The 15,276-nt window shown below is 44.2% G+C and overlaps 1 long non-coding RNA gene across 1 annotated transcript; it reads right to left on the bottom strand.

Moving 5' to 3' along the window:
- Positions 1-7,690: 7,690 nt before the first annotated feature.
- LOC123157522 (uncharacterized) lies at positions 7,691-10,415 on the bottom strand. Its single transcript, XR_006479021.1, has 2 exons — positions 10,222-10,415; positions 7,691-9,668 (listed from the first exon to the last, which is right to left on the bottom strand). It is a non-coding gene; the product is annotated as an uncharacterized lncRNA (long non-coding RNA).
- Between the last annotated feature and the right edge of the window lie 4,861 nt (positions 10,416-15,276).

Genomic DNA, 15,276 nt, shown 5'->3' with positions numbered 1-15,276 from the left:
TCCCTCTATGGAGTGGTGTAACCTCTCTCTTACCCGCTGTAATCTCTACTTAAACATGGTGCTCAACGCTATATATTATTCCCCAATGATGTATGGCTATTTTATGATGTTTGAGTAGATCCGTTTTGTCCTATGGGTTAATTGATGATCGTGATTGGTTTGAGTTGCATGTTTTATTATTGGTGTTGTCCTATTGTGCCCTCTGTGTCGCTCAAGTGTGAGGGATTCCCGCTGTAGGGTTTGCAATATGTTTATGATTTGCTTATGGTGGGTTGCGTGAGTGACTGAAACACAAGCCCGAGTAAGTAGGTTGTTTGCGTATGGGATAAAAGGGGACTTGATACTTTAACGCTATGGTTGGGTTTTACCTTAATGAATCTTTAGTAGTTGCGGACGCTTGCTAGAGTTCCAATCATAAGTGCATATGATCCAAGTAGAGAAAGTATGGCAGCTTATGCCTCTCCCTTAAATAGAATTGCAACAATGATTACCGGTCTAGTTATCGATTGCCTTGGACAAATAACTTTCTCATAACAAAAAGCTCTCTACTAATATTTACTTTATTGCATCTTTATCTAAGCAGCCCCTACTTTATGTTTACGTGCTCTTTATTATCTTGCAAACCTATCCTATCACACCTACAAAGTACTTCTAGTTTCGTACTTGTTCTAGGTAAAGCGAACATCAAGCGTGCGTAGAGTCGTATTAGTGGCCGATAGGACTTGAGAGAGTATTTGTTCTACCTTTAGATCCTCGTTGGGTTCGACATGCTTACTTATCGAAAGAGGCTACAACTATCCCGTACACTTGCGGGTTATCAGCGGCCACCGGGGCGGTTTGTGTCGCGTGTAGAGGGAGGAGTCGGGGAGAGGAAGTGACTTAGTATGGTGAAACCTCTCCAACGTATCTATATTTTTTGATTGTTCCATGCTATTACATTACCCGTTTTGGATGTTTATGGGCTTTACTTTACACATTTATATCATTTTTGGGACTAACCTACTAACCGGAGGCCCAGCCCGTATTGCTGTTTTTTTGCCTATTTCAATGTTCGAAGAAAAGGAATATCAAACGGAGTCCAAACAAAATGAAACCTTCAGGAGCGTGATTTTTGGAACGAACGTGATCCAGAGGACTTAGAGTGGAAGTCAAGAAGCAGCCGAGGCGGCCACGAGGGTGGAGGGCGCGCCCACCCCTACATGGCGCACCCCCTATCTCGTGGGCCCCTCGGGCGTCCACCGACCTACTTCTTCCTCCTATATATACCCACGTACCCCAAGAACATCAAAAGCGGCAACGAAAAACTATTTCCACCACCGTAACCTTCTGTATCCGCGAGATCCCATCTTGGAGCCTTCGCCGGCGCTCCGCCAGAGAGGGAATCGACCACGGAGGGCTTCTACATCAACACCATCGCCCCTCTGATGAGTTGTGAGTAGTTTACCATAGACCTTCGGTTCCATAGTTATTAGCTAGATGGCTTGTTCTCTCTTTTTGGATCTCAATACCATGTTCTCCTCGATCTTCTTGGAGATCTATTCGATGTAACTCTTTTGCGGTGTGTTTGTCGAGATTCGATGAATTGTGGGTTTATGATCAAGTTTATCTATGAGAAATATTTGAATCTCCTCTGAATTCTTTTATGTATGATTAAGTTATCTTTGCAAGTCTCTTTGAATTATCAGTTTGGTTTGGCCTACTAGATTGATCTTTCTTGCAATGGGAGAAGTGCTTAGCTTTGGGTTCAATCTTGCGGTGTCCTTTCCCAGTGACAGCAGGGGCAGCAAGGCACGTATTGTATTGTTTCCATCGAGGATAAAAAGATGGAGTTTACATCATATTGCATGAGTTTATCCCTTTACATCATGTCATCTTTCTTAATGCGTTACTCTGTTCTTTATGAACTTAATACTCTAGATGCATGCTGGACAACGGTCGATGTGTGGAGTAATAGTAGTAGATGCAGGCAGGAGTCGGTCTACTTGTCACGGACGTGATGCCTATATACATGATCATGCCTAGATAATCTCATAATTATTCGCTTTTCTATCAATTGCTCGACTGTAATTTGTTCACCCACCGTAATACTTATGCTATCTTGAGAGAAGCCACTAGTGAAACCTATGCCCCCCGGGTCTATCTTTTATCATATAAGCTTTCAATCTACTTTTATTTGCATCATTACTTTTCCAATCTATATTATAAAATACCAAAAATATATTTATCTTGTCATACTATCTCTATCAGATCTCACTTTCGCAAGTGGCCGTGAAGGGATTGACAACCCCTTTATTGCGTTGGTTGTGAGTTCTTTGTTTGTTTGTGTAGGTGCGTGGGACTTTTGAGGAGCCTCCTACTGGATTGATACCTTGGTTCTCAAAAACTGAGGGAAATACTTACGCTACTATTGCTGCATCACCCTTTCCTCTTCAAGGAAAACCAATGCAAGCTCAAGACATAGCAAGAAGGATTTCTGGCGCTGTTGCCGGGGAGGTCTTCGCTCAAGTCAAGACATACCAAGTACCCATCACAAACTCATCTCCCTCGCATTTACATTATTTGCCATTTGCCTCTCGTTTTCCTCTCCCCCACTTCACCCTTGCTGTTTTATTCGCCCTCTCTTTCCCAATCGGCTCGCTCTCTTTCGCTTGTCTTTTGTTTATTCGTTGTCATGGCTAGTCCTCCTATCCTTGTTATTACTCCCGAACATGAAATTCTTAATTTTTAGCAAAGGGAGGGAGAAAATTTAAAAGATGCTTGACATAGAATTTGCAATGCTCAAAATAAATCTACTAGGAAGCTTTCTACTTCCGTTCTTCTTCGCAATTTTTATGTAGGCATTACTCCTTGGAATAGATGCATTCTTGATACCATTACCGTAGGGGATTTCTTGAGTACCCATACGTTTGATGCTTATAATGCTATATTAGATTTGTTTGGCCCACCACCTCTTTTGGTTAATGGAACTGTTTTAACTTTGGAACATGTGATGCAAAGGCTTGAAATTATTGAAAATAAAGTTGCCACTGTTGAGTTGATTGAAAATTTGGATAAAAAGATTCATAATCAAATTTCCCAATATGGATCTAGGGTTGGAGTTACTTTGAATTTTTTAAAGAGAAAGAACCTATAGTTAATGAAAGAATAGATCTAGATTCTACGAGAATCGGTAAACTTGAGGATATCATTACCAACTTAGGGTCGGCATTTTCTTTCGTGAAAAACACTCCAAATCCTCCTACCAAAACTGCAAAATTTATCTACGTTCCTAAAAATAAGGGTGAACCTTCTAGTAAGGGAAATGCGGAACTCAAATCAATAAGTGTTCATCCCAATTTTCTCTCTATCATTAAGGAACCTTTTGCTACAAATGAATTTCTTGAATTCTTTCCTAAGGGTTTAATCATTGCTAAAAAGGGAGAAACCCCTAAAGATTATAAGTGCTCTATTGAGGAATTGAGTGCCAAAGATGGCACTACTTAGATCTATCCTTGCTTTATTGCCTAGCTAGTGGCGTTAAACGATAGCGCTAGTTGGGAGGCAACCCAATTTTATTTACGTTTTTTGTTTTTGTTCCTGTTTAGTAATAAATTTTGCATCTACCTTCTGTTTAGATGTGTTTTTATGTTTTAATTAGTGTTTGTGCCAAGTAGAACCTATAGGATAACCTATGGTGATAGTGAATTTGATTCTGCTGAAAAACAGAAACTTTGCGCGCACGAAATTAGTTTTGTTAATTCACATAAACATGGTTTTGCATTGATTCTTTTTGCTGTAGATCAATAGACAAATTTCACAGGACTTCCTATTTTGGTAGGAGTTTTAAAGTTCTAGAAGTATTCGAGAGTTACAGATTGCTACAGACTGTTCTGTTTTTGACAGATTCTGTTTTTCGTGTGTTGTTTGCTTATTTTGATGCATCTATGGCTAGTATTAAGTGGTATGAACCATATAGAACTTGGAATACAGTAGGTTTAACACCAATATAAATAAAGAATGAGTTCATTACAGTACCTTATGTGGTCGTTTTGCTTTCTTTCACTAACGGAGCTTATGAGATTTCCTGTTGAGTTTTGTGTTGTGAAGTTTTCAAGTTTTGGGTAAAGATTTGATGGACTATGGAATAAGAAGTGGCAAGAGCCTAAGCTTGGGGATACCCATGGTACCCCAAGATGTTCAAGAATAGCCAAAAGCCTAAGCTTGGGGATGGCCCCGAAAGGCATCCCCTCTTTCGTCTTCGTTTATCGGTAACTTTACTTGGAGCTATATTTTTATTCGCCACATGATATGTGTTCTACTTGGAGCATCTTGTATTATATTAGTCTTTGCTTTTTAGTTTACCATAATCATCCTTGCTGTACACACCTTTTGGGAGAAGCCCACTTGATTATAATTTATTAGAATACTCTATGTGCTTCACTTATATCTTTTGAGCTAGATAGTTTTTGCTCTAGTGCTTCACTTATATCTTTTAGAGCACGGCGGTGGCTTAATTTTGTAGAAATTGTTAGTATCTCATGCTTCACTTGTATTATTTTGAGAGTCTCTTAGAATAGCATGATATTTGCCATGGTTACGAATTTGGTCCTAGAATGATGAGCATCCAAGTTAGGTATAATAAAAACTATCATAGAAAGTGCATTAAACACTAGGATCAATTTGATGCTTGATAATTGTTTTGAAATATAAAGGTGGTAATATTAGAGTCATGCTAGTGGATAATTATGAAATTGAGAAATACTTGTGTTGAAGTTGGCAAGTCCCGTAGCATGCACGTATGGTAAAAGTTGTGTAACAAATTTGTTGCATGAGGTGCTCTTTTGATTGCATTCCTTATGAGTGAAGGTCGGGATCACGCAATGGTTAACTCCTACCAACCCTCCCCCTAGGAGCATGCATAGTAGTACTTTGCTTCAAGGGCAAGTAAACTTTTGCAATAAGTATATGAGTTCTTTATGACTAATGTGAGTCCATGGATATACGCACACTCACCCTTCCACTTTGCTAGCCTCTATTGTGCCGCACAACTTTCGACGGTATCATGAACCCATTATTTACCTTCCTCAAAACAACCACCATACCTACCTATTATGGCATTTCCATAGCCATTTCGAGCTATATTGCCATGCAACTTTCCACCGTTTCGTTATTATGACACGCTCCATCATTGTCATATTGCTCTTTGCATGATCATGTAGTTGACATCGTATTTGTGGCAAGGCCACCCTCATAATTTTCATACATGTCACTCCTGATTCATTGCATATCCCGGTACACCGCCGGAGGCATTCATATAGAGTCATATTTTGTTCTAAGTGTTGAGTTGTAAGTAAATAAAAGTGTGATGATCTTCATTATTAGAGCATTGTCCCAAGTGAGGAAAGAATGATGAAGACTATGATCCCTCCACAAGTCGGGATGAGACTTCGGACTTTATAAGAAAAAAAAAGAGAAAGAAAAAGGAAGGCCAAATAAAAAAGGGGAAAAGACCCAAAAAGAAAAAAATGAAAAAGAAAAAAAAAAGAAAAAAGAAGAAAAAAAGAAAAAAATGAGAGAAAAAGAGAGAAGGGACAATGCTACTATCTCTTTTCCACACTTGTGCTTCAAAATAGCACCATGATCTTCATGATAGAGAGCCTCTTGTGTTGTCATTTTCATATACTAGTGGGAATTTTTCATTATAAGAACTTGGCTTGTATATTCCAATGATGGGCTTCCTCAAAATGCCCTAGGTTTCGTGAGCAAGCAAGTTGGATGCACACCCACTTAGTTTCTTTTGTTGAGCTTTCATATATTTATAGCTCTAGTGCATCCGTTGCATGGCAATCCCTGCTCACTCACATTGATATCTATTGACGGGCATATCCATAGCCCGTTGATACGCCTAGTTGATGTGAGACTATCTTCTCCCTTTTTTCTTCACAACCACCACCATATACCACCATACTGCTATGTCCATGGTTTGCGCTCATGTATTGCGTAAGAGTCGAAAAAGCTGAAGTGCGTTAAAAAGTATGAACCAATTGCTTGGCTGAAATCGGGATTGTGCATGATGTGAGTATTTTGTGTAATGAAAATGAAGCATGGCCTAACTATATGATTTTGTAGGGATAAGCTTTCTTTTGCTATGCTATTTTGATAGGACATGATTATTTGTTAGTATGCTTCGAAGTATTATTATTTTTATATTTTATAAATTTTTATCTTGAATCATTTGGATCTGAACAATCATGCCACAATAAATAAAATTACATCGAGAATTATGCTCGGTAGCATTCCACATCAAAAATTCTGTTTTTATCATTTACCTACTCGAGGACGAGCAGGAATTAAGTTTGGGGATGCTTGATACGTCTCCAACGTATCTATAATTTTTGATTGTTCCATGCTATTATATTACCCGTTTTGGATGTTTATGGGCTTTACTTTACACATTTATATCATTTTTGGGACTAACCTACTAACCGCAGGCCCAACCCGTATTGCTATTTTTTTTGCCTATTTCAGTGTTTCGAAGAAAAGGAATATCAAACGGAGTCCAAACGAAATGAAACCTTCAGGAGCGTGATTTTTGGAACGAACGTGATCCAGAGGACTTAGAGTGCAAGTCAAGAAGCAGTCGAGGCGGCCACGAGGGTGGAGGGCGCGCCCACCCCTACATGGCGCGCCCCCTATCTCGTGGGCCCCTCAGGGCATCCACCGACCTACTTCTTTCTCCTATATATACCCACGTACCCCGAGAACATCAAAAGCGACAACGAAAAACTATTTCCACCATCGCAACCTTCTGTATCCGCGAGATCCCATCTTGGAGCCTTCTTCGGCACTTCGCCGGAGGGGGAATCGACCATGGAGGGCTTCTACATCAACACCATAGCCCCTCCGATTAGTTGTGAGTAGTTTACCACAGACCTTTGGGTCCACAGTTATTAGCTAGATGGCTTGTTCTCTCTTTTTGGATCTCAAACCATGTTCTCCTCGATCTTCTTGGAGATCCATTCGATGTAACTCTTTTTGCGGTGTGTTTGTTGAGATCCGATGAATTGTGGGTTTATGATCAAGTTTATCTATGAGAAATATTTGAATCTCCTCTGAATTCTTTTATGTGTGATTAAGTTATCTTTACAAGTCTCTTCGAATTATCAGTTTAGTTTGACCTACTAGATTGATCTTTCTTGCAATGAGAGAAGTGCTTAGCTTTGGGTTCAATCTTGCGGTGTCCTTTCCCAATGACAGCAAGGCACGTATTGTATTGTTGCCATCGAGGATAAAAAGATAGGGTTTATATCATATTGCATGAGTTTATCCCTTTACATCATGTCATCTTTCTTAATGCGTTACTCTGTTCTTTATGAACTTAATACTCTAGATGCATGCTGGACAACGGTCGATATGTGGAGTAATAGTAGTAGATGCAGGCAGAAGTCGGTCTACTTGTCACGGACGTGATGCCTATATACATGATCATGCCTAGATAATCTCATAATTATTCGCTTTTCTATCAATTGCTCGACAGCAATTTATTCACCCACCGTAATACTTACTAGATCATTAATGGCGCACGTTGATGCGCCCGTCTATTTTTCCGATAAGATGATAGGAACTTCTAGACATGCATGGACTCATGTAAAATAAAGTTAAATTTGGACAGTAATTGAAGAGCTCAATAATCCACATCATGAGTGTCTTGGAAAAAATGTCAACACGTCAACTATTTGCATACACCAGATACAGATTATAATAAAATAACATACATAAATAGCCAAATCTGCAACCTGCCCAAAATAACAACACCTTTGGTAGTTACTATCTCATTCATAGAAATTAACCGCAGCCTTTTCTTTAAGGCCATAGAAAGTCAATGTGATATGTCACTGAATAATGGAACAAGAACTATAGCAAAGCACCTTCAGGTGGTCACTCATCCATGAGAGAACTACATACCATATATCATGGATTAGTTTGAGAGAACTGCATACTATAGCAAAGCACCTTCAGGTGGTCACTCATCCATGAGAAAACTTAACACAGCTATATATTTTTGTTTTGCAACAAAATAGCCTAATTGCATGAAAACACTACAATATATAGTACATAAGACACAAATACATTAGCGACAAAAAATGTTTAACAAGTTTTAACTAAACATTGACTCCATTTGTACTGTAAGTTTGGTACCATTTCTAAAATTCTAAAAGAGACATGACAAGTTACACCTCACGAGTCAAAAATGTTTGCTTGCTTCCAGGGAAAGGTCCATGTGATATGTAGTTCTATACCCAGAAGCAAAGTGCAATACAATTCAGCAATGGACTACTACACTACAAGTCTACAAGTACAACTGAATATGGAGGTTTTCTTGGTATCTGCAAAATGTAGTACTATCAAATCATGGAGTGAGCAAAATGCTGTACTATCAGATCGTGGAGTGAGAAATAGGTTCTACCAGAGCAAAGCTGATGGCTGAAGTTAGATGGGTAATGTACCCATTCACAGGGGATGGAGTGCCCCAACGGAATGATTCACCAAAGAAGAGAGACCTGCGCCTAGATTTTAACAAAGAAGAAGAGAGTGATAACCGACGTTGCCATACTCACAGCAAGCCAAGGTGAAGCTATCTACTCACATAAATAGCCATCGTATGGAGTCCACCAGATTCAGATCCTACCAGTTGGGTGAATGATTAAATCACAAACAGTGCACTGCAAATAAAACATACAAATATGAAGGTTAATTTACAATGCTAAAGCTCACATTAGCATATGTACAGATGACCACGAAGACAACATACCTGGTTAACATGTCTGTTCGGAAAAGTGATAAATATTAGGAGCTAAATTATTTAAGAAAGTAAACTAATCAGAGATGTAATAACAAGAAAACATACTGACCAATTGGGTTTCACCAATTGGGTTTCAGATAGAACATATGCAAATATACTACTATTGTACTACATACAAATGGCTATAATGCACCATGAATAAACTTAGTTTCTTTATCTTTTAGGGTATATGACTGCTCGCCTACAAATTTAGTACTAAGAGTATTAGGTGGAGAACCTCACACGAGTATAGCTTAACTTAGCTTTCATAGATGAGACATTTGGTTATGATGATTGGTTTTTACATCGCTTCAAGTTCAGAACATGACCAAGATGCATAAACCATAAGCCTATAACTGAAACAAGAGTTGTACTTAAGCAAACGTAGCTACAGACTTTATCTTATGATAGCAGTATGAAAGGCATTGACACAGGAAGAGAGATTATCTTCAGAAGAGTCTTGAGGGACTCGTTTTCGATAAAATGGACAGTGCTTTGGACACAGCGCCCATATCTACTGCTCCCTCTATAAAGAAATATAAGAGTGTTTAGATCACTAAAAATGGAAGAGTATTGTTCATGTTCTTCACACGTATTCTGTTTGGAACGCATATTATAATTGCTTGTGTATTGGCAATACAAGATGTCAAATGTGGCGTGTGGTACTTATAACAGCTGAAATATGAATATATGTCTTATAGCGGCTCAACCATCCCCAATAGGAGTGTCCAGTTCATTTGCTCATGTTGTTGTCCCTTGGCCAGTGTGGCATTTCCTGCTGCATCATCCACATCAAGAACACCAGGTTCACGCCAGCCAAAAAATGGCATCATCATCATCATCAGGCCTTGCAAAATCAAATCAACAAATCACCACCGGCAAGAGTCATTTCACTCGGTACTAATGGGTAATGGCATCAAGAAAGAGCCGAAGCTAACGAAATAAATAAATCAAACAGACCAGGGAAAACCAAAACAATCAACGGCCGCTGGTGGTTATCATCTTCGTCGTCTCTATCTGCACCTCTGATAGCATCCGGATCCCCAAGTTCAATTCGAGCGCCGGCTCCCATGGCCGCCTATCTAGGTGTCAAAAAATTTGGATTTCGGGCACCTGCCATCCGGCCAAGGGAAGGGAGATAGAATCCGGAGGTGCCTGTTGTTGTCCTCGTGCACCTAGCGGATGTGAGAGACGAGGGGAGGCCTACGATTGTGTGGTGTGCACAGGGTTACGGAGGTAGTACCTCGTGCTGGAACCGTCACTCGTGGCCCCAATCCGATCACCCACACCACAGCCACAGCTACCATACACCACCACCGAAACAACTTCTCCTCTTGCCATTGCTTGGTGCGCAAAAGGAAAGGGGAGCAAGATCGACGAAGCCGTGCCACAGATCTTACCCCATCTCCAGCATCTCTGTCGCTAGAGCGCCTAGCCTCCCTCACGCACCGGATCACCTCGCGAGCGTCGCATCGGCTACATCCCGAATCGCGCCTCTGCTGGATCGACGCCTCGGCTGCATCGACGCTGACCGCCCGCTCCGTCGAATCCTGCGTGTATCGACGGCTCGACGCCTCGTCTGGATAACTAGAGCTAATATTTATTTATGAGTGAAGCGAGCCCGCACAGATCGTTCCGTATCTTCATCGGTTAGACAAATGGGCTTCCATACCAGCCCAACCAAGCCCAATCAGCCACAGGGCTTGAAAAAAGTCCCGATAGCAGCGGCCCTTTAGGACAGGCGGCCCAGGCGCGGTAAAATGTGCGAAATGATGATATGACCACCAGAAATGAATCAAAAGCAAAATCTGACGGTTGTAATTGCTGGGGGCGCGAGAGAGCTCGGTTTAGTTGCGGTTATACTGTCTTAAATGCTATCTTGAAAGAAGCCACTAGTGAAACCTATGGCCCCCGGGTCTATCTTTTATCATTTAAGCTTTTAATCTACTTTTATTTGCATCTTTACTTTTCCAATCTATATTATAAAATACCAAAAATATATTTATCTTGTCATACTATCTCTATCAGATCTCACTTTCACAAGTGGCCGTGAAGGGATTGACAACCCCTTTATTGCGTTGGTTGCGAGTTCTTTGTTTGTTTGTGTATGTGCGTGGGACTTTTGAGGAGCCTCCTACTGGATTGATACCTTGGTTCTCAAAAACTGAAAAAAATACTTACGCTACTATTACTGCATCACTCTTTCCTCTTTAAGGAAAACCAACGCAAGCTCAAGACGTAGCATATGGGGAGTTAGAACTCCCCTCCGTGCACTTACCACCCCCCAGTCGCCCTCGAAGCGGTAGTACCACAGGTCCGGGTGGTAGTGCTGCTAGAAGCACTACAAGAAAAAGACACATCTGTGACATTTTGGGTCGAATGAATTTTTTTTCTGTCATACTTATGACACTTCTACGAAGATAATTGTGACAAAACCCGGTATCATCATAGATGTGGTGGGATCCTACTTCTATGACAAAAAATCATGACAGAAAATGGGCTTTTCGTCCTGGGCGGGCCGGAGACGCAGCTGCATGACATTCTTTGGGTCGTCCATGACGGAAAAAACCATGGTAGAAGCAAGGGCGAGGAAAATTTCGGCGAGTTCCCGATTACGGTGGGTGGTCGGGGGCCGAGCGATGCGCGTTTCTCTCGTACACGTACGCGCGTGTGTGCGAGGCGTTGTGCTCTAACTGAACCCGAGCGATTGCACTGCACGCTACGCGTTACTGAACCCGAGCGATCGATCGATGGCTGTTAACTGAACCCGATCGAGCGATTCCTTCGCTACTGCTGCTAATTGAAGCCGATCGATGCTGCCTTTGGATGAACAGTGAGCGTTGTTAGGGGGTTTCGATGAACAGTTCCCGGTGGGGGTGTATGAACATGACCCCATGGTGTTGCCTCTGGATGAACAGGACCCTGATCGATCGAGCCGGCTGGGGCTGGATGAATAGGACCCTGTGGAGGGCTGGATGAACATGACGACCCCGTGGAGGGCTAGATGAACAGTAGACGGTGGAGGGGTGGGTGAACAGTAGCCCGTGTAGGGGTGGTTGAACAAGAGCCCGTGAAGAGGGCTGGTTGAACAGTAGCCGGTGGAGTAGCGCACGGTGGAGGCTGGATGAACAGGAGCCCGTAGATGAACAGTCGCAGGTGGAGACTGGAGGAAGTCGATGGTGGATGAATAGTAGCCCGTGGAGGCTGGAGGAGGTCGACGATGGAGATGAACAGTATCTCGTGGAGTCCCATTTTGCGGTACGCCACACCCCTCCCGATGAACAGGACCCCCGTTTCGACCGTACCGCTCCAACACAAGTTCGTTTCCTCCATTTTGCGGTACGCCACACCCCTCCCGATCAACAGGACCCCGTTTCGACCGTAGGAGGTTCGACACAAGTCTGTTTCCTCCGTTTTGCGGTACACCAGACCCCTCCCGATGAACAAGATCCCATTTCGAACATGGTCGGTCGAACACAAGGCCGTTTCCTCCGTTCTGCGGTACGCCAGGCCTCGTTTCCATCGGCTGTTCCGTCCAAGCCCTCCTGATGAACACGATGACGCATTCCATTCCGACCCAGCCGGTTGGCTCCCCATGAACACGACGACGACGTTGTTTCTCTGTTTCGACCCAGCCATGTACACGAGCCCTGGTCGTACGTATGCGCGAGGTAGGCGTTCGAGACCCCGCCCATATGTACGTATGTGGCCGTATTTACTTTCTTGCACCCTGGCCGTTGTACATACGTGTACATGCTACGTGCGCGCCTCTACTATGACACGTGCACGCCTCTACTACGACACGTGCCCGCCTCTACATCGACCGATATGTACGTACACGTTCGCGGCCAGAATGACAATGCTACGTACGCTTCGACCAGGTGGGTCCCGACTGTCAGGCACTTCCTTGCGTGCGAAGATGTAGCTGGTGGGTCCCAGCAGTCAGGGGGACGAATCGTTTTTTTCCCGAACGCACTTCCTTGCGTGCGAAGATGTAGCTGGTGGGTCCCAGCAGTCAGGGGGACGAATCGTTTTTTTCCCGGACGCACTTCCTTGCGTGCGAAGATGTAGCTGGTGGGTCCCAGCAGTCAGGGGGGAAACGTTTTTTCACGAAATACGATGGCCCATCCGGTGGGCCCTGTTGTCAGGTGGATGAATCATTATTTTCCGTGTAATAAGGAGGCACTTCCTTGCTGCGGCCGTGGACCCAGCTGTTAGCCTCTCCACGTACAGTCCACGTTCGATGAAGTCGTTCTTGACCACATTGACCACGCTGCACCGAGAGCACCAGGGCGGTGGACGACGGCGAGGCCTAGGAAGGGAACGGCGCGGAGCCGGGGAAGACGCAGCAGTGGAAGCCCGGGCGGAGAGGAGTATGAGGGTTCACTGGTTCGGCTATGGTGTGAGGCTGCCATCGCCGCAGGGCCTGGCCAGCGGTGGGAATAGTAGGGGCGGTGAGGCCTCCGTGGCAGCACAGCCGGCCACGGGAGGCAGGAGCATACGGCACGACCAGCGCTGGTTTGGGCGGCTAGAGCAAGAAGACCACAGGTTGAAGAAGCACTACGACCGTTGGATGGACATCGTACGGTCACTGGAGCTAGAATCGTTCATATTGACTAAGTTGACAAAGCCCTCCGTCCCCGTCAACTTAGTAGGCCCACAAGTCAGCCTCCCACTAAGGTGGGTCCCAGTTAGCAGGGGGAGTATTCATTTTTTTGTGCATAATAAGGAGGCACTTCCGGTGGGTCCGAGCTGACAACGGTGGGAACATTTTTTTGCGAAATACGGTGGCCCGTCCGGTGGGTCCCAGAAGTCAGGGGGAAATGATTTTTTTTGTGAAATACGGTGGCCCGTCCGGTGGGTCCCTGCTATCAGGTGGAGGAATAATTATTTTGCGCGTAATAAGGAGGCACTTCCTTGCGGCTGTCGTGGACCCAACTGTCAGCCTCTCCACGTACAGTACTCTTCCGATGGAAGTCGTTCGTTGACCATATTGACCACACCGCACCGAGAGCACCACGGCGGTGGACGACGGCGAGGCCTGGGAAGGGGACGACACGGAGCCGGGGAAGACGCGGCAGTGGATGCCCACGTGGAGAGGAGTACGAGGGTTCACTGGTTCGGCTATGGTGTGAGGTTGCCATCGCCGCAGAATAACAGGGGGTGTGGGTGAGTGGAGGGATGGCCTGGCCAACGATGGCAGTAGTAGGGGGCAGTAAGGTCTCCGCGGCAGCACAGCCGGCCATGGGAGGCAGGAGCAGGCGGCACGACCGGTGCTGCTTCGGGCGGCTGGAGCAAGAAGACCAGAGGTTGAAGAAGCACTACGGCCGTTGGATGGATATCGTACGGTCACTGGAGCTAGAATCGTTCATATATTGACTAAGTTGAAAAAGCCCTCCGTCCCCGTCAACTTAGTAGGTCCACAACTCAGCCTCCCACTATGGTGGGTCCTAGCTGGCAGGGGGTATTGATTTTTTGTGCGCAATAAGAAGGCACTTCCTTGCGTGCGAAGATATAGTTGGTGGGTCCGACCTGTAATTGGAGGGACATTTTTTTCACGAAATACAGAGGCCCTTCCGGCGGGTCCCAGATAAGGAGGCATTTCCTTATGTGCGACCGTGGACCCAGCTGTCAGCCTCCCCATGTATAGTCCAGTTCCGATGGATGTCATTCGTTGACCACGTTGACCACGCCTCGCTGAGAGCACCAAGGCGGTGGACGATGGTGAGGCCTACGAAGGGATCGACACAGAGCCGGGGAAGACACGGCAGTGGCTGTCCACGTGGTGGAGAGTACGAGGGTTGACTAATTCGACTGCCGTCGCCGGAAAATAACAGGAGGTGTGGATGAGTAGAGGGGTAGACAGGCCAGGGATGCGAGTATGATGGGGCCGTGAGGCCTTCTTGGCAGCACATCCAACCACGGGAGGCGAGAGCAGGCGGTTCCGACGGTGCTGGTTTGGGCGGCTGGGGTAGGAAGATCAGAGACTGAAGAAGCACGATTGCCGTTAGATTGACATCTAACGGTCTGACGCTGGTAGAGTCGGTTGTTGACTAAGGTTATTTTTTGAGAAACCTTGTGTACGCATGAACTTAGTAGGCCCACAAGTCAGCCTCCAAATCCGTGGCAGACAACATAGAGCCCATTTGCTACTTATTAATAATTTGCATCCCATTTTCTAATTCTTAAGTAATTTATTACAGCCCATTTTCTGCCCAGGACCACGGTCAAAAAGCTCAACCTTATTTTTCATATTACGGTGGAGTCTGAACTGTTGTAATTCCGAAATGATAAACATTTTTAAGAACTTATTGATTTGCCAAAAAAATCATTTTGTTTTTGTAAGGAAATAAGACGTGGGACAGTTGAGTTGGTTTAAGGGAAAACCAGTGGTAAAAAAATCAGCGCTGAAAGGGAAAAAACAACAAAAATAAGGATGTAAATATGAAAATGGA

The sequence above is a fragment of the Triticum aestivum genome, chromosome 7B (assembly GCF_018294505.1).
Source record: "Triticum aestivum cultivar Chinese Spring chromosome 7B, IWGSC CS RefSeq v2.1, whole genome shotgun sequence".
Lineage (NCBI taxonomy): Eukaryota > Viridiplantae > Streptophyta > Magnoliopsida > Poales > Poaceae > Triticum > Triticum aestivum.
The sequence above is the reverse complement of the archived record's forward strand: the minus strand, read 5'-3'. Positions and strand labels throughout refer to the sequence as shown.